The 21,294-nt window shown below is 48.8% G+C and overlaps 1 protein-coding gene and 1 long non-coding RNA gene across 6 annotated transcripts in view; one reads left to right on the top strand and one right to left on the bottom strand.

Moving 5' to 3' along the window:
• Positions 1-19,544, bottom strand: part of FGF1 (fibroblast growth factor 1) — a 99,140-nt gene extending 79,596 nt beyond the window's left edge. Inside the window, exons 1-2 of one of the 4 annotated variants that reach the window (XM_004744724.3) lie at positions 19,114-19,544; positions 9,189-9,341 (exon numbers count right to left, since the gene is read on the bottom strand). The gene's annotated coding sequence lies outside the window, so the exon portion shown is untranslated. Of the gene's footprint in view, positions 1-7,012; positions 7,092-8,091; positions 9,002-9,188; positions 9,342-19,113 lie in introns of those variants that run through there. The other 3 variants (XM_004744723.3, XM_013052293.2, XM_013052292.1) reach the window with 3 other exon arrangements.
• The window catches only part of LOC123390761, a 54,088-nt gene that overhangs the window by 13,742 nt on the left and 19,052 nt on the right, over positions 1-21,294 (top strand). Inside the window, exons 2-4 of one of the 2 annotated variants that reach the window (XR_006605338.1) lie at positions 50-210; positions 2,689-2,809; positions 6,978-7,085. This is a non-coding gene — a long non-coding RNA (uncharacterized LOC123390761). Of the gene's footprint in view, positions 1-49; positions 211-1,541; positions 1,627-2,688; positions 2,810-6,977; positions 7,086-21,294 lie in introns of those variants that run through there. The other variant, XR_006605339.1, reaches the window with a different exon arrangement.

Genomic DNA, 21,294 nt, shown 5'->3' with positions numbered 1-21,294 from the left:
GAATGTAGGACTCCTAATTAGTCACCGAGGTCTTTCTCTTGATCTGCAGTATAGGAAGACTTTAAAGTCGCCAATTCAGCCTCTGCTTCCGTCCTACAGTAAGACATGTTGAGAGCTCTTTTGAAGAGATGTTCTTTATCCTCGCTGAAACAGGGGCCTCCACACCCCACATCTGACTGCCGTTCCGTCAGAAGAAGGAAAGGCCAGGAGGTAACAGAGGCAATTAAGCCTGCTTTGGCTCACCCTCCCCCTGACCTTCCCCAGGGCCTGTCCCAGCGTGGGATCTGAACCTCCCACCACAGTAGGGCCCCAGCCAGACATCCTAAGGTATATCCGCCCTCCAAAGGCTTGGCTCAGTTCTGGGGCAGCGTAAGTCAGGGAGGGTCAGGTCAGCGGATCACTGGAGACAACTCGGACATCGCCTTGGAAACGCTCTCCCCTGATGTGCGCTGCCTCCATTTGGATCCACCCTGAACCAGCTGTGTGTTCAATCCTCGGGCCTCAGTGGGAGGTGGAGAGGCATCTGGGGAAGGTCAGAGTGGGTCAGGAAGGGGTCCCCCTCCTTTAAGGAAGACCATGAATCTTCAAGCCTTCGTGAGAAGTCTGACATCCCAGGAGAGCAGCGGGCTAAAAATCCATAATCTGGTTCTGGCCCTGGTGGTGCGAGGATGGGCTGAGCTGAGTGCAGGGGCTGCCAGCATCCCCTCCTTCAGACCATGACCTGGACCCCTTCCCATAATCCATCTCTCTGCACTGCTCCAGAAGCCAAGTGATGTGCTCATGGTCACCTGGTGCAAGCAAATATTGGCAAGCCTTTAACACATTGATCGCCGCTGGGTTTTTTTCCATATCCACAGCTATGTGATGGTCAGGAAGGCCACAAAGGAAGGAGTATAGAGAGGGACAGCTGGAGCTCTACACACCATGCTTAACCTCCAACCCACTCTCTAGAGGCAGCTCTTATAGAGAAGGAGCCCAGAGCATAAAAAGGACCGGTTTCTTACACAAGGTCACGCAGTGGGGAGGGATGGAGCAGCGGACGGCCTCAGTGCAAAAGCCAGGCCGGGCCAGTCTATGCCAGCCTGTCCCTTTCAACTCAGCAGTTGGATTTTCAAATGACTTAAGCTCAAAGTCCTAGACCAAGGCGCTAGAGCAGTATTTGTGAGAAGTCTGTGCCCTGAAGAACCTTACAACCCTGGATGGGTGGGAATCCCAAAGCCATTATGTGAACTGAGCAGAAGGAGGCTACTGAAGTTGACTCCTATAATTGTTGGAAACGCCCACAGCCTCAAAGTACTGAACAAGTAGCCTGTGTGTATTTCATGTTCAGCTCCTTAACAGTGCTCTGTTGCTTTCTTGGCTAGTTCTAGGTTCCTGACACAAGGATTTTATTTATTTTATATCTTTATTTTTAAAGATATTTTATTTATTTATTTGACAGAGAGAGAGAGACACAAGCAGAGGGAGTGGGAGAGGGAGAAGCAAGCTTCCCGCTGATCAGGGAGCCCAAAGGAGGACTCAGTCCCAGGACCCTGGGATCATGACCTGAGCCGAAGGCAGACGCTTAACAACTGAGCCACCCAAGCGCCCCGATACAAGGATTTTAAAGTGCTGAGAAAGCACAGGGTGAGAACTGTCCCTTGAAACAACAACAAAAAACTGATGAAGAAACAGCAGGACAGCAGATGACCTTCATGTCCCAGGAACATTTTTTTAGATCAATTAAATTCTTACAAAGCGTTCTAAAAAAAGCCTTAGCCAGACTACAGACTTGTCAATAATTATATTTTATTGGGCAAATACTGTGTTGTGTGTTACATCCTAAAACCTTTTTGGTGCTTTACACGGACTGTTTCACTTGAGTTTCAACCCAGCCCTACGGGAGAGCAGCACCCAACGTTGACAATGTCATGCAGAATGGACTTAGCCTCTATTGACACCCATACTTGTGGCAACAACCCCAGAAAACAGGTGCCCCTGTTCTATTTCACAGAAATGGAGAAGTTGTGTAACTTGGCCAGGGCCATGCATCTGTTGATTCAGAGCCAGAATTCAAAGCCAGTCCTTCCCCGGAGTCCATGCCTTTGGCCATTTTGCTCCCCTACCATTAGGCAGCACAGACTGTCAGTCTGAACTAATGAAAGGGTAATGAGAGCGGTGGGTCAGAATTGGAACCATGAGATGAATCTTGGGCTTCTCTGTTGACTCTCTCTCCAAGGAACTTAGGACTCTGCTTCTGGAGCTCTCAACAAAGTCATCCAGGACCAGTTCAGGAGAACAAAGCAAGTTTTCTATAGCCACCTGGGCAAAGATTTTGTGCATGCTCCTCTAATTTAAATTCTTTATCACCAAAGCCCAAGAAGCCTGGGCCAACCCAGCCCAAGACCCTGAACTGGGAGAATGTTCTCTGGGCTGCAGACTTGCTCTGTGTGGGCTCTAGGGAGTGACTGGAAGCCTTCATCTCAGCTCTCCCCTTGTTGCCATTTCTAACTCTGACAGAGATCCTGAGGAAGGACAAGAAGACTTTTATTTTCTAGAGATTCTTTATGGCCCCAGAAATACTGGTGCAGCCCCTTGCACACATTGATTAACCAAAGCAAACTGCTTCTGTTCCCACCTTACTGATGGTTCTAGCTGCCTCCGTAAGTGCAAGGGCCAGAACTCACTGGATCAATGTTTCCCTTCTAGGTGCCTGACATCACTGCCTTGCCTTTGATGCCCATCAGCCAAAAGACGTTATCCGTCTCTAAGCATGAACAATACAATGAAGCTGGATTTTCCAGGCAACCAGAGTGAGTTCTCTGAAGAGGTGAGACCAGGCTGGCTAAGCCAGATTTGGTGGCATATGGCTTGGGGACCTATGAGGGGTGTGTTCCCCTAAGTCAGGGTCAGAGGTGCTTGGTGCAAACTTGTCAGCTTTGCCTTCAGATGTGATGCACCGCTTTCTAGAGCTATGAGGAACAACAGACTGGGAGATCCCACAGCTGGCCTTGGCCTTGGCTTTCCCACTCCAAGACTGAATGATTCACTCATTCATTCATTGGGCCACTATTTGTTGAGCGCCTGCTCTGTGGCTAGGCTCTGTCTTAGGGATACAGCACGAAACAAGATGGACGAGCTTCTGCCCTCGTGAGGCTCATGTTCTAGTGGGAAAGATGGGCAACAGTAAGTCTTGGGAAAACTGAAAAGTAGAGACTGGGACAAGTGCCATGAGAGGGAGAGACAGGAAAGAAAGCTTCTTTGGGGAGTTCCCAAGAGAGGTGAGGCCTGAGGGTGAAAAGATCTGCTATGTGAAGAACAGGGGGAGCATTCCAGGCAGATGGAACAGCAGTCGTAAAGTCTGAGAGGCAGGCAAGGACATGGCACCACAGAGGAACAGGAAAGAGGCCGGTGAGGCTAGAGTGGGGGGGGGGATGGTGTGTGAGAGGAGCAGAGTCAGGATCTTGCTCCCCAAGAGGTCTTGGGCTGCTTACTCACCTTCCTGAAAATCCCCTCTTTCCTCCGAAGTGTGCTCTGCTTGCTCCAAGAACTTACCCTTGCTTAGCCACATCCAGTCCCTCTTCAGAAAGAACAAGGAAGAGAGTTCTTTTTGTGGCAGGTGGGGCCTGTCAAAGGCATGGCTCTAGTTTTACCCGGCGACTCTTGTGGGGATGGTGCCCACAAGGACAGGCATGGATGAGAAGTGTCCCAGCGGTGGGCATGGTGTGTTGTTGTGTTAGCAGGCTTGCTGCTGCTCCCAGGAACTCAGCAATAAGGCAGCATTTGGCTTTGCCCTGCTTCTTTCAGAGGGTTCTCCGCCTGCTCTCACCTCTGATAGCCTCAGGGGTCCTTCTGGGCTTCCTGCCCTTATGTAGTTCCCTTTCACAACTGGACTCTCTGCCCTTCTCAGCAGCCCGATGGAATCATTGCCTCTGGAATGCATGCCTGCTCCTGTTGCTTCAGGCAAAGCATGTAAGCAGAGAGCTTGTATTTTGAGGCCTCTCTTTGTCCTCCAAGGGATGCTGAACAGAGGGCTGCCCAGTCAACCCGTCCAAGGTGCTCAGCTTGCTATCACAGACAGGAGAGAACTGTCCCTATTTGACCCTTTCCAGTGGGACGGTGACAAACACCTAGAATGTTGCGGGTAGACCACAGCTACAATTTTTTGGAGGTCCTGGAACTTATCCCTAGAGGCAGTGCAGCCACCCCCAAGTCTGGGAGCTCAGAAAACCTGATGTCTGGCTTCAGGGTGGACCCATTGCCAAACCACACCATCGGCATCTCCATCCCAGCATTCCCTTTGTTGAAAGGAGTTTTCCCTATATAGGATCACTTCCTTCTCTGGCCTTCTGTGGTTCTCGTTTGAAGAACCTAAATTGTCAGCACGGCTGCTATTGTCCAGACCCAGACCCCTCCTGGGCCTTGAACTCTGGCTGTCTCCTCTTTCTTATTCCTTGCATTCCAGCCACACTGGCCTTTCCTCCATTCCTTGGCAATGCCACACTTCCTCATCCCAGGTGACCTTGGCAGTACTCTTCCCTCCATCTGAAACACTCATCCCTCACCCAGGGGTCCCTTGCCAGTCCCTTACTTCTCAAACCAGGCATCATGAACTCACCAAAGCTTTTCCAGACCCCCTGACTGGGTCAAGTAGTGCATTTGTTTTCCTGAGACACTCAGAAGTACTGCGTGCTTGAGGTCTGTATCCCTATCTAACCTCCAGCTTTCCTGAAGGTAGGGACCATCCATTCCAGGCTCCGTTCTACCCCAGTGTTCAACATGCTTCCCGGCACACAGGTGGCGTCCCACAGTGGGGCAGAATGGACTTGTCCTGGGCATGAATGACCCTCAAGTATCCCCCAGCCCAGTCTCCATTTTCTCTCCTTTTCCTCTTCCTGCCTCTTTGTTTCTTTACTTTCCCCTCCCGCTTCCCTCCTCATCCTTGCTATTCATTCCTTCTTCCTTCCTGGGACCTGGACCTGCCTATGACTCCCATGAACAGTGTTGAAGAACAGTCATGAACAACAGAAGAATAGTCGTGAGTTAAAAGAGAATGTTGTCGTAGCTTGCTGTAATGTGGTAGCCTCAAACTAGATCACCCAATCTCAGGGGCTGCGGGAAGAATGTAGGTTCCCACTGTACTAGTCTGCTAGGGCAAGTACCCTGACCATGGCTCAAGAACATTGCCTCGCAGTTCAGGGGGCTAGAAGTCCAAAACCAAGGTATCGGCAGGGCTGGTTCCTTGGGAGAGCGGCAAGGGAAAGAGCTGTTCCAGGGCTCTCTCCGTCTTATAGATGGCAGCTGGCTCTTTCTGAGTCTGGGAGGGAGGGATCCATTCCAGGCCTCTGTCCCTGACTTGGAGATGCCCTCTTTTGCCTGTGTCTTCATGTCATCATCCCTCTAGATCTGTCTCTGTGTCCCAGTTTCCCCATTTATAAGAATGTCAGTCACACTGGGTTAGGGCCCACCCTAATGAAGTCCTTTGGATTGATTTCCTCTGTAAAGGCGGATCCAGATTAGGTCACGTTCTGATATTCTGGGGGTTAGTATTTCAGCATATGCATTTAAATAGAGGACACAATTCAGAGCATAACACCTGCCTTCCACCTGTCCACTGCCCCGATCCTTTTTGATTTACAAAGGAGAAAAAGGTAAGGAAGCACAGGGACACATCTTCTGAGGAAGTTATGTGGGAGCCTGGGAACAGAAGTGGACAAGAGAGGATTGTGAACCAGAGAAAGACCCCCAAGAATGAAAAGGGAAAGGCTGAACTGACAAGCAGCTAAAACCCCAGTTGTTGCCTGGCCCAGAGGTTTCCTGCTGCTGCTCTGGTTATGGGCTCATCCTACGTTCACACCCAGATCAGTTGCTTACTAGCAGTGGTGACTTGCCCCTCCTTTATAACAGGTGGGTAGTGAGTGCAGTTAACTGATAGGAAGGCTCCGAAGACTGATGGAGGGATGAGCACGAAGGGTTTGCCACTGTGTCAGGCACAGAGTAACTCAGGGTGCAGTGGGTATGGCGTCATCGACCTTACTGCCAGTGGGGGGCAGGTCCCAGGAAAATGGTCATTTGGGAAGAAGGTGATTACAAGGAAGAGGCTGATGGTCACTGAGGCCAAATGACTCTTGTGTTCTCATTCACAGTAAGAGCCCTGATCAGACTACAGCTGTGGCCTGTGGACCAAAGTCAGAATCACGTGGGCCCCACCCAGGAAATGCAGAATCCTGGGACCCTCAGCGGCCTGGCTAAATCAGGACCTCTGTGGGCAGGACCTGGGTACCTGATCTTTTAAACAAGCTCCCCTGTGATTCTTATGCATGTGAAAGTTTGCAAACCACAGATCCTGAAGAGACAGAGATGAGTCTTGTCCAAAGGACCACTTACATCTACACAGCCCTGGTGTAAGGCAAGCATGCCCCTCACCCCTGCCGTCCTCGCCAGCATTCCTGGACAAAGTCAGAGAGGTGGTCTGGAGCAACTGTGCAAAAGCCAGGCAGAGTGCCTAAAACACAGTAGGGGCTTAGGAAAACACTAGCAACCAGCACAGAAGCCCTTCAATTTCTGAATGCTCTGAGATGCAAGTAGAACTCCACGCCAGAGCCAGAGTACCTCCATGCTGTCCCAAAGGTGGCCCTGTTGGTCACTCACAGAGTGTCACTTTGGACTTGGGAACAAATGGGCTTGGGACAGCCTTTTCAGACCTGCCATTCAGTAGTAACAATAGCAGATACTCACATAGTACTCACTATAAGCCAGGCAGTGTGCTAAGAGCATGATTCATTTGATCCTTTCACCAACAAGGATGGGAGCTTATTACCCCATCTTACAGATGATGAAACTGAGGCCCAAGGCCATGGCATGTCTGAACTTGAACCCCAGGAAGCTCAGCAGCAGAATCTATGCACTTGGCCACTATGTTAGGCTGCCTCTCTTAAGTAGTGATGTTTAAGAATCAGACCATTGCTGTTCCCTTCCTCCCTCTTTTCTCCCTCAAGGCCGCTGACCTAGATGTTCGCCCTTGTCCTCATACCTTGGACTCTGCCTCCCAGCTGAGTCGGACATCCTGTCAGTCCAGGCCCATCCTCCATTAGCTGCCCACCCAGGTAGGTGTCTTCCCTTCTCTGTGGTTGAGTGGGCTTGATCCAGTGGTACCTTGAGATGGGACACCTTGGGAGTACCCCATGAACATTGGTTGATCAGCAGATCCTTTTTTAAGGAAAAAAAAAAAAACTCACTTGCCTGTAATTTGTGTCATGTGTGGGTGTTAAGTTTACCTAACAAATGACCGCAGATTATTTTTCTAGTAGCTTAAATGAAGGAGTATTGCATTAGCCAAGCCACACCTATTTGATGAAGTACAAGGGGCATGACTTCCACTGTGCACCATCTCTGCTTCCCAGAAGCTGGCACAGCAGGCCTGGTAGTACCCTGACCCTCCGAGGTTGACTCAGGGTCCAGTGAACACCTATCAGCAGAGTCCACGAGCAGCCCCTCTGTCCTGGGATCAGGCATCCCTGTACTAAGGGCGGGCGAGCGTGTGACATCCATCTACCATCACCACAACAAATACAGTCATCACCACTGATACTCCCTGCCTGTGATGTCACACCACCGAAAGAAGCAGATAGTGCCTCCTTGGGTCCTTTTTGCAACCAGGCGAGCCATCTGTGTATGACCGCACACTAGTTTTGGGAGGCAGCTTACAAGAAGCTCTGTGTTTCCTCCCTTAATTGTTTATGCATTAACTTCGCTCTTGATTAAGCACCTCATTTGCAGATCCATTTACTCATACTAAAAAAGGCAGGGTCAACAGAAGTGAGTCTCCAGTGTTCACCGGTGGCCCTGGCAGCAATTAGATGATCTTGCCTTCAGATATACAATCTCAAAAGGGGACTTTCCTCAGAAGCCCTCAATGACCAACACAAAGAAAACAAAGGAAAAGGGAATTTGTGACTGTGAATCACAGGCTCCACCAAAATCCACACTCATTCACCCAGACAGCCCCAGTACCCCGCCGGCCGACACTTCCCTGGACACCACTTTGCAAAGCCAGGCTCGTTTCTTTTCAACCCTTTGCCCCCATCAGGCTGGCTCAGCCCCACGCAGTACCTGGTTTGTCCTCTGCCGGATGCTTGCCTTCCCACTGGTGTGCACAGAGCTAAATCATAAACAATCAATCCCTGTGGGGAATGAAAGGGAAAGTGCCCAAGCAGAAAAGAATGCAGAGAAGTGGGGGTGGATTGAAACAGCAGGAGAAAGCACGGAGTGTTTACATTCTGCCAAGTCACAGAGGGAGTGCTTGGACCTGGTACCCAGATAAGGTGGGTTCCTCTGGGATCTCTGAAAAAATGGGTGCTTGATTGAATGCCTGAATTCTGTCCCAGACCTGGAAGTCTGAATTAATCAAGTGCTCCTCTCTAAAAGCCTTGCACACTTTGGGCATGGAATCGTGATGTGGGTGTGGCTAGCCATTCGCGTACGTTCTCTTTGGGTGTCTGTCTGCAGGGCTACAGAGAGGAGGATATGATTTTCAGAGAAGATCAGAAGAAGGTAAGGAATAATCCAGGCAGCTGGAAGGGCCATCAGAATACCAGCCTGTCCTCTCCCATTCAGCTAATCCTATATTGCAGCCTGACTTTCCTACCAAAATGCTGACAAAACCTGAGGTGCCCAGCCAGTGAACAGACTTCCTGAGGCAGCTGAATGTCCAGGCTCCCCAAGGGGGTGAGTGTGCCAGCCAGACTTACTAAAGCCACAGATTTTGGCTTCTGCTGAAACAAAAGGCCACATCCAGCACTTTGGTAAATGAGAACATTCTGTCCCCTCCAGTCCTCACCAGCCCAGCAGCCTGGAGGAAGGAAGGTGCTGGGCAGCATGGGGCACGATTATTTTTACGGTGTCTAAACTCTAGGTGCTATTTTTACCTGCCTGTGCCACCAGCAAGCCCTTCCCCCAGAGCAGTCTGCAGCCTGGCTTCAGTCCAGCCAGAGGGGAGCTTCTGGGTGTTCCGCGCGGGAGAGCTGCTTCCAGTAGGATCAGCTTCAAAGATCCTACTGCCTTCACTTTCCCCGATTTTTCCCCCTTTCTGTGTCATTGTTGTCCTTGCACTTAGATACACACACACACACACACACACACACACACACACTCTCAGCTCTGCATATAAGCTGCTCTTTGTTTCCTAGAACAGACGCTCAGAGTCTTACCTGAAAAACTTGCAGGCTGAGACTGCGCCTCTCTCTCCAAGAGGAAGGGGAATCCGCAGGTTGTCGCCCGCTCTCTGTCGCGGTCGCTGTGCCTTCGCGGCTTCCCGGAGCAGCCCGCACGCTGGCTCTCTGGACTGCTCGGCTGCTGCAGCTCTGTGTGGGGAGAGGGGACGGGCCGTGGCATGCACATCAGGGTGCTGGTCCGCCTCCAGACACCATGCCACAGAGCCGGCTACCAGTCCTGCAGGCCTATGTGGGAAGCAGGGGGGCTGGCTGGGGGTGCCGAGAATGGCAGCCTCCGGATCTCTCTCTGGCCTCATTGATCAGCAGAGGGGACCCGCCTTCAGACAACAGCCCACACGGACCCCACCCATAGGGACACACACAAAGCTCTACGTGCCCCCAACACGGACAGCCAGCAGCAGGCCCAGGAATGCAGAGCTATTGGCCGGCAGAGAAGGGGGGCAGAGACAGCAGATGGCAGCAGCAACTGTCCTGGGTGTTATTCTAGCGTGGTTTGTCTTGGGGCAACTGGCTGAGCTGAATGGACTACTGGCCTGTCTGAGCAGAATCCTGTTTATTTGGAAGTCTCAGTCGCCAGGGAAACAGCAGGTCGTGGCTCAGAGAGGCTCCTCTGGAATCAGAAGGCTACTGGATGAAAGAGTCCTTTTCTGTTCTGTCATCTGGCATCCCTGCACAGGGTGTAAGTGTCTGTGTGTGGCAGAGTGTGTGTGTGTGTGTCTGTCTGTGCCATTCCTAGAGCCAAGCCTTAAAGAGGGCATGTTGCAAAGCCATTCAAGGCAACGGCCATCAATGCTAGGGCTGGAAGGGGCTGCAGAGTGAGCATTTCTCTTATTCCTTACCCGTGGTCGAGCCCGTCACTGCTGAGCTAGGAAAGTGAAGCCTCAGGTAAGCCCAGCTCCCGGTGTGGGGATTTCATTAAAGGACCTCGGGCATCATCTTTATGCCACTGGCCAGGACAGGATGAGGAAGGGAGGAAGCTGAGTGTACAAAAAGCTCTTTGGCTAGAAGGTAGGGAGTGAAGCTGGAAATTGGATTGAGAGGATACCCATCAGGAGGTATCTTTGAAGAGACTAAATGGAAACATGATTAATGGTTTCCTATAATTGATGAAGAGTCCCTCCTCCTTAGGTAGGTATTTGAGTGTGTGTGTGTGTGTGTGTTTGTCTAAGCCTACCCACCTGATGATTCAGACAGACAGGTACAGATTGACCTGTGAGAACTAGAAATAGGCTCTCTGTTCTCTACTTCCCCTTGGAAGGTGGAGGCAGGAGCCTGTTCTCCAGGCGCATCGTGTAGCATCTAATGCGTTCTGTGGTAGCATCCAGGGAGCCATTTTTGTGCCTTCTGAGGGGATGAGTCCAGAGAAGCTCATCCTCTGAGACAGAGACCCTAGAAGCACAAACATCACTTAAATCCAACCATGGATGAGCCGCAGCTCTCCTGAAAGGGGCTTGAAAAGTACAGAAAAAGTTGATTTCCCCAAATCTTACTCACTGGAACCTCCGTGAACTGCCATGTCTACATACTCATAGGCACTCATAGTTTGCTTTACAAAATAATAATCTTCCTGAGGATCTGCTTATTGCCGAAGGGCCTTCTGAAGCCCAGAGAGATAACAATATTGCAGACAGTCATCTTCTCAATATTGAAGAAGTAGTATGCTGCACCCAGTGTGCATGTTAACTTTCCAGCACGTGGGATGATGGATTTTAAGATTAAAGAACACTCAGTTAGGAAATTAAGCCCATTAAATAGCAGACCAAAAATTTTGAGGACAGAGAGGCAGCTCAGAGTCTGTACCCCTAACTAAAACCCTCGCTGTGACTAAAAACAAGTGTCCCTAGCTCAGGGTCCTGCCTACACGGCATGGTTGGCCCTTCCTGGGCAGCTCAACTCCTGGGGCTCCCCTGTCCCTCCTTCACACAGCAGATTAATGAGACTCTGCTACCCGCATCTTCCCAGCAAGCCCGCAGCCATATCGTGAGATCCAGTATGCCCAAGTGCGTGAAAGCACCTAGAAAACCGGTAACGCATGTGTAAGTCACTATTTTAGTTTTGTTTTTCCATTACATCTAGTTGTGAAATGCTGTTCAAAACAAAACAAAACAAAACAAAAACCTACTTCGCTTTTAGACAATATAATCCCTAGCTACTGATACAAACTAATTTCTTTACTGCATATCTGGTACTCGGCAAGGATACTGTCCAACTGTGGGGAAATAATGAATCCTCCCTTCCTTAAAGTATTTACTATAATAGAATGTCCCTCAATATCAAATTTTCAAGAATGTCACCTTAATATCCCCCAAATTCCACATTCACTTCAACTTGCACATCAAGCATCTTGATTCATCTTTTAAAATAATATACATTCGGATGTTTTGACTCAGGAGACATGATGAAGTTAATGCTTTCTGACCTGTTATTTAGCATGGGAAGGGACTCGGGGGTTGCCTCGCCGGGAAGTCTGGCCTCAGCATAGCCCTCGAGCTCTGGGCCAGGAAATAGTCCACGCAAATAATAGCTGGTAGGGCTGCTTATTAAGCATCCACAAGACGCTGGCTCCTCTACAGACCATGTAATAGAACCCATCTCTTCCCCCAAAGCTCCCAGACCACTTTTAAAGCCATTTCTACAATGGCTACAACCTGTGTGCGGGCCTCCTAGCAGTGCCGAGGGTGGGTCTGGGAAAAGAAGGACACAGCAGGTTTGCAGGACCAACAGAAACCCTGGGAGAAACCTGGTAGGTTTTTATCCACAGAGGTGTGGCCATGGCCAGAGTCATCCACACCTAAAATGTTTTGGCTGGTTGCGGAGGTGAGATTTTTTTTTCCTTCTGTATCCTAAGAGATTGACTCATAGTGGAGCCCTTGAGCGGCTGCCGGTAGAGGAAGTGGCTCTAAACCTCTTCCAAGGGCCATAGCAGGGTGATAAAAGTGGAAGGTGGCACTGCTGTGCATTTACTTATTCTGTGCTCAGTACTCTGTAATCAGACATCCCTGGTCAATTTTGCTAACATGACAGCAGAACCAGAGCATGACAGAATCAGCAGAATTCAAAATGCCCCCCAGTAAATACTGTCCCTTTCCAGGCATAACCTAGAAGCAGTGGTTTCTTGTGCCTTGAATCTTGAGGCTTGCTTTAAAACTTACCCCTTCGTTCATCCTGCTTACAGAAATGATGCAGTTATTTGAAACACACACCAGACACACTGCCTTTTCTTTCTAATTTCATCTGACCTTGTTGGGACACGACAAATCCTAATCAGCTGACAGGAGAAATCAGATGCTGCATTGTACTCTCTCCCCTAGCAAAGTATTTCCTTCTGTTTATGCCAAATCATGCAATTAAATGAAGGGCATGCTGGCCTCATGGTGAACCAAATGCCAGGATGTCGGGGGAGTGATCTGGCAAACAAGGCATAGAGAAATGCAGCAGACATTCACAGGAAATTGTATTAGTTGCCCGAGGAGATCTGAAAGCGACAAACCTCACCAGAGCCGCAGGACAGGAACAGGGGCTAGTGGCTTTCAGACGGGCAGTAGCCAATCCCATGGTAACCTGAACAGCTCAGGCCGTGGGTGCCCTGCCTCTCCAGGGACTTCAGGAGCCCGTGTTTGGAAAGGACTCTGATACACGTGGGGTGGGCTTCCTCTCTTTGATATTGATCACCCATCACCTATTCTATGTTTTCCTTTATCTCAGTTTTTCAATTTTTATTTTCAAATATTTTATCTTTGGGGTGCCTGGGTGGCTCAGTGGGTTAAAGCCTCTGCCTTCAGCTCAGGTCATAATCCTAGGGTCCTGGGATTGAGCCCCACATTGGGCTTTCTGCTCCACAGGGAGCCTGCTTCCTCCTCTTTCTCTCTGCCTACCTCTCTGCCTACTTATGATCTCTGTCAAATAAATAAATAAAATCTTTTAAAAAAAATAAAATATTTTATCTTTAAGTAAAAGTAATGCTTCACACATGTGACAAAAATGCATGACACATGGAGGGCTGTAAAATGACCCTCATTAATCTCCTCTCCCCAGAGATAACCATCATTAACTTTTTTTTTTGCCCCCTGGAACCTTTGGGGAAAATTGGTTTCATCCATCTGAATGTGTATGTGCACAAAAACAGTTTACTAGGCACAGTGTCCTGCACTGTTGTTTGTTTTCCCCTTAATAATAGATCTTTGCATTGGTCTAATCCATCCAAGCACCAACCTGGGTTATTGGAATATGCTCCTAGCTGATTTTCCTGCTTCTAGAACTCTAACCCTCTATATTTCATTCCAGAGGGATCCTGCTAAAAAGGTAAATTACATCATGTCCCTGTTTGTTCTAAACTGTGTGTTGCCTTTGACTTGTTCTTTAAATATTTTTTTTCTAAGATTTTATTTATTTATTTGACAGAGAGAAATCACAAGTAGATGGAGAGGCAGGCAGAGAGAGAGAGAGAGGGAAGCAGGCTCCCTGCTGAGCAGAGAGCCGGATGCAGGACTCGATTCCAGGACCCTGAGATCATGACCTGAGCCGAAGGCAGCGGCTCAACCCACTGAACCACCCAGGCGCCCCAACCTTTGACTTGTTCTAAGAACAAAAGCTAAGCTTGCTACCACCACATGCTTCCCTAGGTCCACCCTATGAACTCCTTCCTCCCTGTGTTCCAGTCGTACTATACATCTAGGCCAAACGTAGTCCTACCTCAGAACCTTTCCGCCTGCTATTCCCTCTACTTAATGTGTGCACATTTATTGTCTGCCCCTCTTTGTACGGCCAGCTCTTGCTTATTATTCTTATCTCATTTCAGATTGCCTCTTCCCTGGCCACTGGCTCTAAATCAACTCCCATCACTGTCCTTCCTATCCCCTTGCTTTCTTTATCTTTATAGACCTTACTACCATTGAAACATTATCATAGTCAGTTATTTGTTCACTTGTTTGTTTCCTCTCTCCCCTACTACACACACTCCATGTCAACTGCATGAAGAAAGCAGGGGTTTCATCTATCCTTCACCATTACAAACTACGTGTCTCTAGACCAGTGGTTCTGAAATGTAGATGTGCATCAGAATCACCGGGAGGGTTTGCTCAGATGCAGACTGCTGGGCCCGACAAAGCTTCTAATTCAGCAGGTCTGGGTGGGCCTGGAAATTTGTATGTCTAACAAGTACCCAGGTGATGGTGAAACTGCTGGTGTGGGGAACCACACTTTGAGAACCCCAGTCTAGACCATGCCTGGCACACCGGGGGCATCATATACATATTTAGTACATGAATACACACACACACACACACACACACACACACACACACCAAGGGTCTGCCACCTTCTCTGTCATGGCAGTTGCATTTCCCCTTCATCATTTATTTATATTGAGAGCCATAAGTCTCCTCAAATTCTTTGTGACAAAAGGGCCCCAAGTTTTGTCAGCTAAAATGATTTAGCTCCACCGATTTGTCAGCAGATGAATAAAATGTAAAGTTTTCCAGACCCAGGGAGAGCCAGTGAGAGTCAACTCTTGTTCTCTGCCTCAGTTTGCTGTCAAACCAAAAGGTGGTGCAAAGCTCCCTAGACATGTGATGGAGAACTGTCCGCAGAAGTAATCGCTCAGTCTTCCCCTGTAATTGTTCAATAATTGTCCTCTTGCCTTGGATTTGACCTCAGGCACTGGGACGTACATGCACTGTCTACCTGGACTTGGGCTTCAAAATGTAGAGAGTTCATTTGTTTTTCTGTGAGTCACAAAATCCCTGAGAATGTGACAAGATCTATAACTCTCCCCTCCCCCCAAAATGAACACATATACATATACACACATACACACTCACTTTTTTTATATTTAATTCCTGGAAATTACAAGGTACCCAAAGTCCATTGTAACTCCAAATTTAAAACTCCTGATTTAATAACTGGCTATCTATTTGGCAAAACAAACAAAAACAACCTGGATCCTCAGGTGAGTATTTAAATGGAAGAAGACAAACCTTAGAGGAAAACGTTAGTTAAGTTCTGTAAGATTTGTAATCTTAGAACAGAGAACGCTTTTTGAAGCCTGAGTTGAAACCCAGAAGTGAAAAGAGAATAGTGGGATCGATTGCATAAAATTGTAAATAATCTACACGGGAAAGAGGGGGTCAGAACTCCTCCTCCTACAGTCTCGTGGAGAAATTGAGGGATACCATCTTTTCCACCTACGTTCCTACTCCTCGGATTGTCGGGATGGCCTGTGGCCGAGCTCTGCAGGAGATGACCTGAGCTTATCAGAGCCCGTGGGTGAGCCCACATCCTGCAGTGAAGCCCTGTCACTGGGTTCATTATTTCATTAGCCATGATTTTGGTTTTGAAAAAAGTCTGAGATAGAATTCAAATGCTGTACAGTTCATCCATCTAAAGTAAACAGTCAAATGGTTTCAGTGTATTCACATGCTTGTGCAACCATCACCACTAATTTTAGAACATTTTTGTCATCCCGTAAAAGCAACCCCATGCCTAGTACCAATCACTCCCCATTCCCCCTTCCCGCCAGGCGTAGGCAACCACTTGTCTGCTTTCTGTCTCCACAGAATTGCCTGTTCTGGCCATTTCATAGAAATGGAGTCATAGGGTGTGGGCTTTTTTCCCTTCAAAAGTACAATGTCTTTGAGGTTCATTGGTGTTACAGTGTGTGTGCCTTGAAGTTCATGCCTAGTTCTTGCTGAGTAGTATTTCATTGTCAGGAGAGGCCACATTGTGAGGATCAGTTCCCCAGCTTGCGGCCGTGTGGCTTGTTTCCCTGTTTGGGCTTTGACAAATAATGCTGCTATCAGCCTTCATGTACAGATCTGTGTAGTTTTTGTGTGAACCTATGGTTTCATTTCTGTTGGGTCTAACTGTGGTTTTTCTCTTAAAGATTCAGCCAGAGAATTTTACTTAGCCTATGTGATTCTTAACTGTTTTCTACAACAAACTTGAGAAGTGAGCAGACTTCGTCGCTGAGACCCCAGAGCTCTGCCAGGCCCAGTCTGGGCCCTTCTTGGCCTCTGTGTTATCTGGGGCCTGACTCAGTCTTCTTGTGCCTCAGCTGTGAGAGAGCTCACTCTCCGATCCTCCCACCGGAACTGGTGAGGATTGATGACAAGAGTCATGGCGGCTCTGCTCTTGAGAAGACGCTAACCCATAGGAATAGGTCAGGGTTCATCAAGGAAACCACATACCCTCAAAGCAAGGGCCTCACAGGGCCCACAGGTGACAGCATCAGACAAGAGGCCAGTGGCCAGATGCTCGAGGCACAAACATTACCAAAAATACTCACATTTTCTCAAGATTTTGGTTTTCTTCGAGATCAGAATGTGGTTGCTTTCCAAATCCTGCAAGCTACCCTCTGAAGGTAGAAATGTCAGGGTCATCTACATAACGATGGGCAGCCAGAAGGGCAAGCTTAAATTCTAAAGCCCACTTGCCAGCTAACATTTCCTGGAAGACTACTTTACCTTAGTTTAATAGAAAAGGTCCCTCACTCTCTACAAAGCCCCAGAGATCACTCGTTTTGGGAAATCCATCCGCCCCTGACTTTCTTTTTGGTTTTGGTTTAGCTGAGTGTCTCTTCAGCCCTGGGTACAGTCTAATAAGGAACCCCCCCACCCCGCCCATGGAAACACTGGGAGCCCTGTTGGCAGAGGATGGGTCCAAAATATCTAAGCTGACTCATGCCATTTGGCCAGCCACCAGTGTTCCTCAGTCTTTAAAATCAGGCAGCCAGAAGCTCCCCTGATAAGCATGTCAGGGACAAGTTTAGTAGGAAATGAGATGGCAGGCATGCCTGGGTTCCAACTCCCATGTCACCACTTACTAGCTGGATGATATGGGACAAGTGGCTCAGTTCTCTGAGACTCGGTTTCCCCATATGTCAAATGGGGATAATGGCAATACTTGTCTCATAGGGTCATGGGGAGAGTTTCCTGAGATGTTGCCCATGAGGCAGCACACAGCTCAAACTCAATCTGTGTCTGCTATACTTATTATATTACTTTTAAAATAAAAATGTAGGACTTCAAGTAATCGATCCAGCCTCTCAGGTATTCAGAGAGGCTAGATTTCTATTGGTCACTTAATTGGGCTCCGGCTAGGTGTCAGATTACCACAGAGAGAGCTAGAGATGAAATCTGATTCCCCCGAGGAATGTAAAAGTCAAGCCAGGAGAGAAAGTAAGATACAGTAAATTGTACTAGTGACTGTCATTGCTGTCCAGATTCAGGGTAGGAGATGGCAGAAACGCTGGACGGGCCCAGGAAGGCACCAGAAGCACCCCTGGTGGCTGGCCCTTGAAAGGGAAGATGGGTTCACATCAGCAGAGCAGAGGGAGACACAAGTGAGCAGGGGTGTGTGAGGGGAAAGGGGAAACCCATGTGCGCACAGGTGGGTTGTGGACCTAAGTTGGTCTCAGTGTGGTGAATTGTCCAGGGACTGAGCCAGAAACAAGACTTCTAGTTGCTTTCCCGTGGTGTGGGGGACTCTAGGAATGAAATGCCATGGGGTCTTTTAGTCACTTCTAATAATTATCCTTATTATGAGATTTGCTGTCACTAATTTTTGTGGACTATAAGAGAGGAGGAGGAGTTATCCTGAGGGAGCTTGACCTCTTAATCCAGACCATCACAAAAAGAGCAACCTAGAGTGGCCAGCATTGACTGTGGCTATTCTGTGTCCAGCCCCCTCTCCTAGGACTAGCACCCTGGTTATCTCTGGGGACCCAGCCCTTCATTGGTTTCAGTCCATGTGGTTTTGGGCGGGGATAACTACACCCCCTGGTGGGGATGGGCACGGTACACACACTGGTTCAGACTCTAGACTCTCGGCAATGGGCAGTGCCTGTTGTTCCAAGATGGCTGTGCCAGAAGGGTGTCAGCCTGGAGCTGCTGGTGGCCATGTCACCACTGCCATCAGCGAGTCTTCCTGGGATGGAATGACCCAGGGCTGCAGAGCCACAAAGTGGAGAGAGACGGAGGCAGGATGCCATCATCTGGGCACCTGGATCCCGCCACACCAAAGCCTTTTTACTTACAAGAGGAAGCGAAAGTCCTTGTTTTGGCTCAAGTCTCTTCAAACTGGCTTCCAGTCTACTGTCACTAAAAGCATCCTGATTCATTGGAGTGGTTATCTTGCTCCCACCTACATTAGCATAGATATCTGTGGTCTATAGTCAAGGAGAGGGTTCTGTAACAGGGTTAGTGTTAGGCGTGTACAAGTGATAGTGACATCTGTACACATCCCCCAGCAGGCACAGGTACCTGTCATGTGCTTGGGAAGGGAAACCAAGACTCTCCGAAATTTGTCTTCTTCGTCCTATGACTCTGCCTACAGAGCAATTCTCCCCAAACCCTCCATTTTATTCCTCTTGTTCTCAATCAAAGAAATGAGTTCTTAGATCTGTTAAGTCTGTTTCGCAGGGTTTAAGACGTCAGGACAAGATGTGAAGGGGTGAGGAGGGAGGAAGCTCTGCACATCCCCTATGTGTTTTTTCCCTTTTGCCCAATAATAAGGAATGAGCTGATGTCCTTTATTTCCTGTTTCATGCAGGGCTTTTTTAAAACTAAGCATTAACTCTACTATAATTGGATTTGTCTAATGATTTCTTGGAAAAAATCTTCTTGGATCTCAGCAGAGATAATTCACTTGGTGGGAATCATTTCCTGCTTCCCCCGCTAAGAACTAGACCTAGCCAGTTCTTTCTGGAAGCAAATTGGCCTTAAAGGAGAGAAGAAAGTACAGGTATTTGAAGCTAGCATCCATCATGGAGACTGCAGTGCAGGGGTCCCAGGTCAGGGAGAAGGGGCAAAAGCAGGGCAGGGGAGAGCATTTGTGCTGGAAGGAGCAGGAAGCCAAGCAGAACGTCTTGTAGTAAGGAGCCCCTCGGAGAAGGGGATGCACTCACCTCTTTGCTTGGGCTCTGAAGCACTTTCTTTCCCGGGTGACGCAGCTGCAGCAGCCTACAGTGTCCGCATGGAGTTAGAAGGAGCGCTGCAGGCAGGCGGCTGCGGGAGGAAGGGAGTTCCCATTCTCCATCACAAGGGAGTGTCCTTCACCAAAAGGAGGCCATGCCCTCATTCCGCTGAAGTTGAGGCTGTTGGTTCGGCTTGCTCCTCGTCTCTTTCCTGTTCCCTCTCTGGTGTGAATGGAGTGCTAAGAGAAGGGCTGAGTGCAAAGCACCCACCACACCCACGCTGATACAGGTTGTTTTCCCAGCCTGGGAGAGCTCAAAGAGAGAGGCAGCCTGGGGTGCTGGGAGGTCACGCTCTCCAGGCCCCCACCAGTGCGGCTGATGCTGGTGTACCCGCAGAAAGCCCAAGGACGAGCACTTGCGTATTTATTTCTCCCCTCTCATGTGATCTTATTTTTGGACTGAACACAAAAGCTATTTGGGGGCTGGACAGCTGCCAGGTGAAAGGACCGATATCTTACCCAACATGTCTCCATGCCTCCCTCTGAACTACTCCCCGTCACCTTTCCCTGTTATAAGGCAGAACTCTGGGGGTCTTGCTTCGGTCCTGACTTTTCGTACATCCCAGCAATTAGTCCCACTTACTAACTTTAGGTCAATTAGTTTACCCCTACCCTTTGAGGATGCAAATAATGAGCAATGCCAGTACTTTTCTGTCTCGGGCTGGTGGACCTGTCATATAGTCAGCGAAGAAATGGCCGGCACATACACGCTATGTTAGACATAGAGACCCTCTGATCGGTCCCAGGGTGGAAACTTCAGGTCTGGGAGGCACTCAGGGGCAAGGTGCAGGAACAGAGCGGGCCTGTAACATTGAAGCCCTGATTTCCTGCTCCCCCAATCCAGCTGTTTCTGCTTCTAACCCTGAGGCTTATGAATCCTGAAGCCTTTTAGTAGCTTGGTTTTTCACCTCTGATTTTTCCTCTTTGGACATGAATGGAAAGTTTTGGAACACTCATGCCTGACAAATGCTGTATCATCCTCTTCACCATCGTCAGTGTTACTTATTAAGCTCTTGTTACATGCCATTCATATGCTGAGCCCTCCCTGCGCTGGCTCATTTCTCCTCACGGAGAACCTCTGTGGAAGGGATTGTGGTTCCGATGGGACAGCCCAAGAAGCAGAGGCTGGGAGAGTGGGCTTGCCGAGGAGAGAGCCAGGCCCTCCTCTGTCTCATTCCAGAGCAGGAGTTTCTGGCCACTTGGCTTACTGTCTGCTGAGCTATAAATTACTGATACTTCAATATTGTTTTCATTTCCTAAGAGGAAAATTAAAAAATCTTCACAGTTGATTCAGACCCATGACTTCACTCCTCCATTTCTTTCGGAAACACAGTTCTTGAAGCAGAGAGACAAAGAGGTTTTCATCTGTTTACAAGTCCCCGGCCCTGATTCTAGATATAGGATGGAGAGTCTCTAGCCTCTATTCTCCTGGGCCGGTCTTCTATGAATAATTCACAGTGTGAACATGTACACATCAGACATGTGCACATCAGAGAGGACTGGGCTGGGCCGTCCCTGCATCCAGATGGAACCGGCCTTTTCTCTCAGCCCCCCTGAGCAGGGAGGGCCAGAGATGGAGCCCATCAGCTTGTCCAACACTGCCCCCGGCCGGCCACTACGCTGCATTACTCCCAGGATGGTAGTGAAAATTTCACAAGGGGGCACCAAGATTGTTTCTAGAGAATTGGCTTCCAGATCCTCAGTTTCTCTTGGCACGCTTTCCTAAAACTGATTTGCCTGAGAAAGTGTTTGTGTTGGTAATAATCCTTTCCTTACTGGAAAACATACCCCGCACTCCACAAATCTTATTAAGGGACTGTTGCTCCAAATATAAGAATCTCCAGGTCCAGGTTCCCCAAGCTGGAAACTTCCTTTACTAATTTAATTTAGCTTGCTTTCATGATTAATTAAGGCATTTTTTTTTAATGTAACAAAACTTGTTTCTTCCTTGAGTTTTTTTTTTTAAAGATTTTATTTATTTGTCAAAGAGAGAGAGAGGGAAAGAGCGAGCACAGGCAGACAGAGTGGCAGGCAGAGACAGAGGCTCCTGCCAAGCAAGGAGCCTGATGTGGGACTCGATCTCAGGACGCTGGGATCATGACCTGAGCGGAAG

Source organism: Mustela putorius, unplaced genomic scaffold (assembly GCF_011764305.1).
Source record: "Mustela putorius furo isolate JIRA1106 unplaced genomic scaffold, ASM1176430v1.1 tig00000145_pilon_pilon_pilon, whole genome shotgun sequence".
NCBI classification, from domain to species: domain Eukaryota; kingdom Metazoa; phylum Chordata; class Mammalia; order Carnivora; family Mustelidae; genus Mustela; species Mustela putorius.
This window is presented reverse-complemented; position numbering and strand designations above follow the sequence as displayed.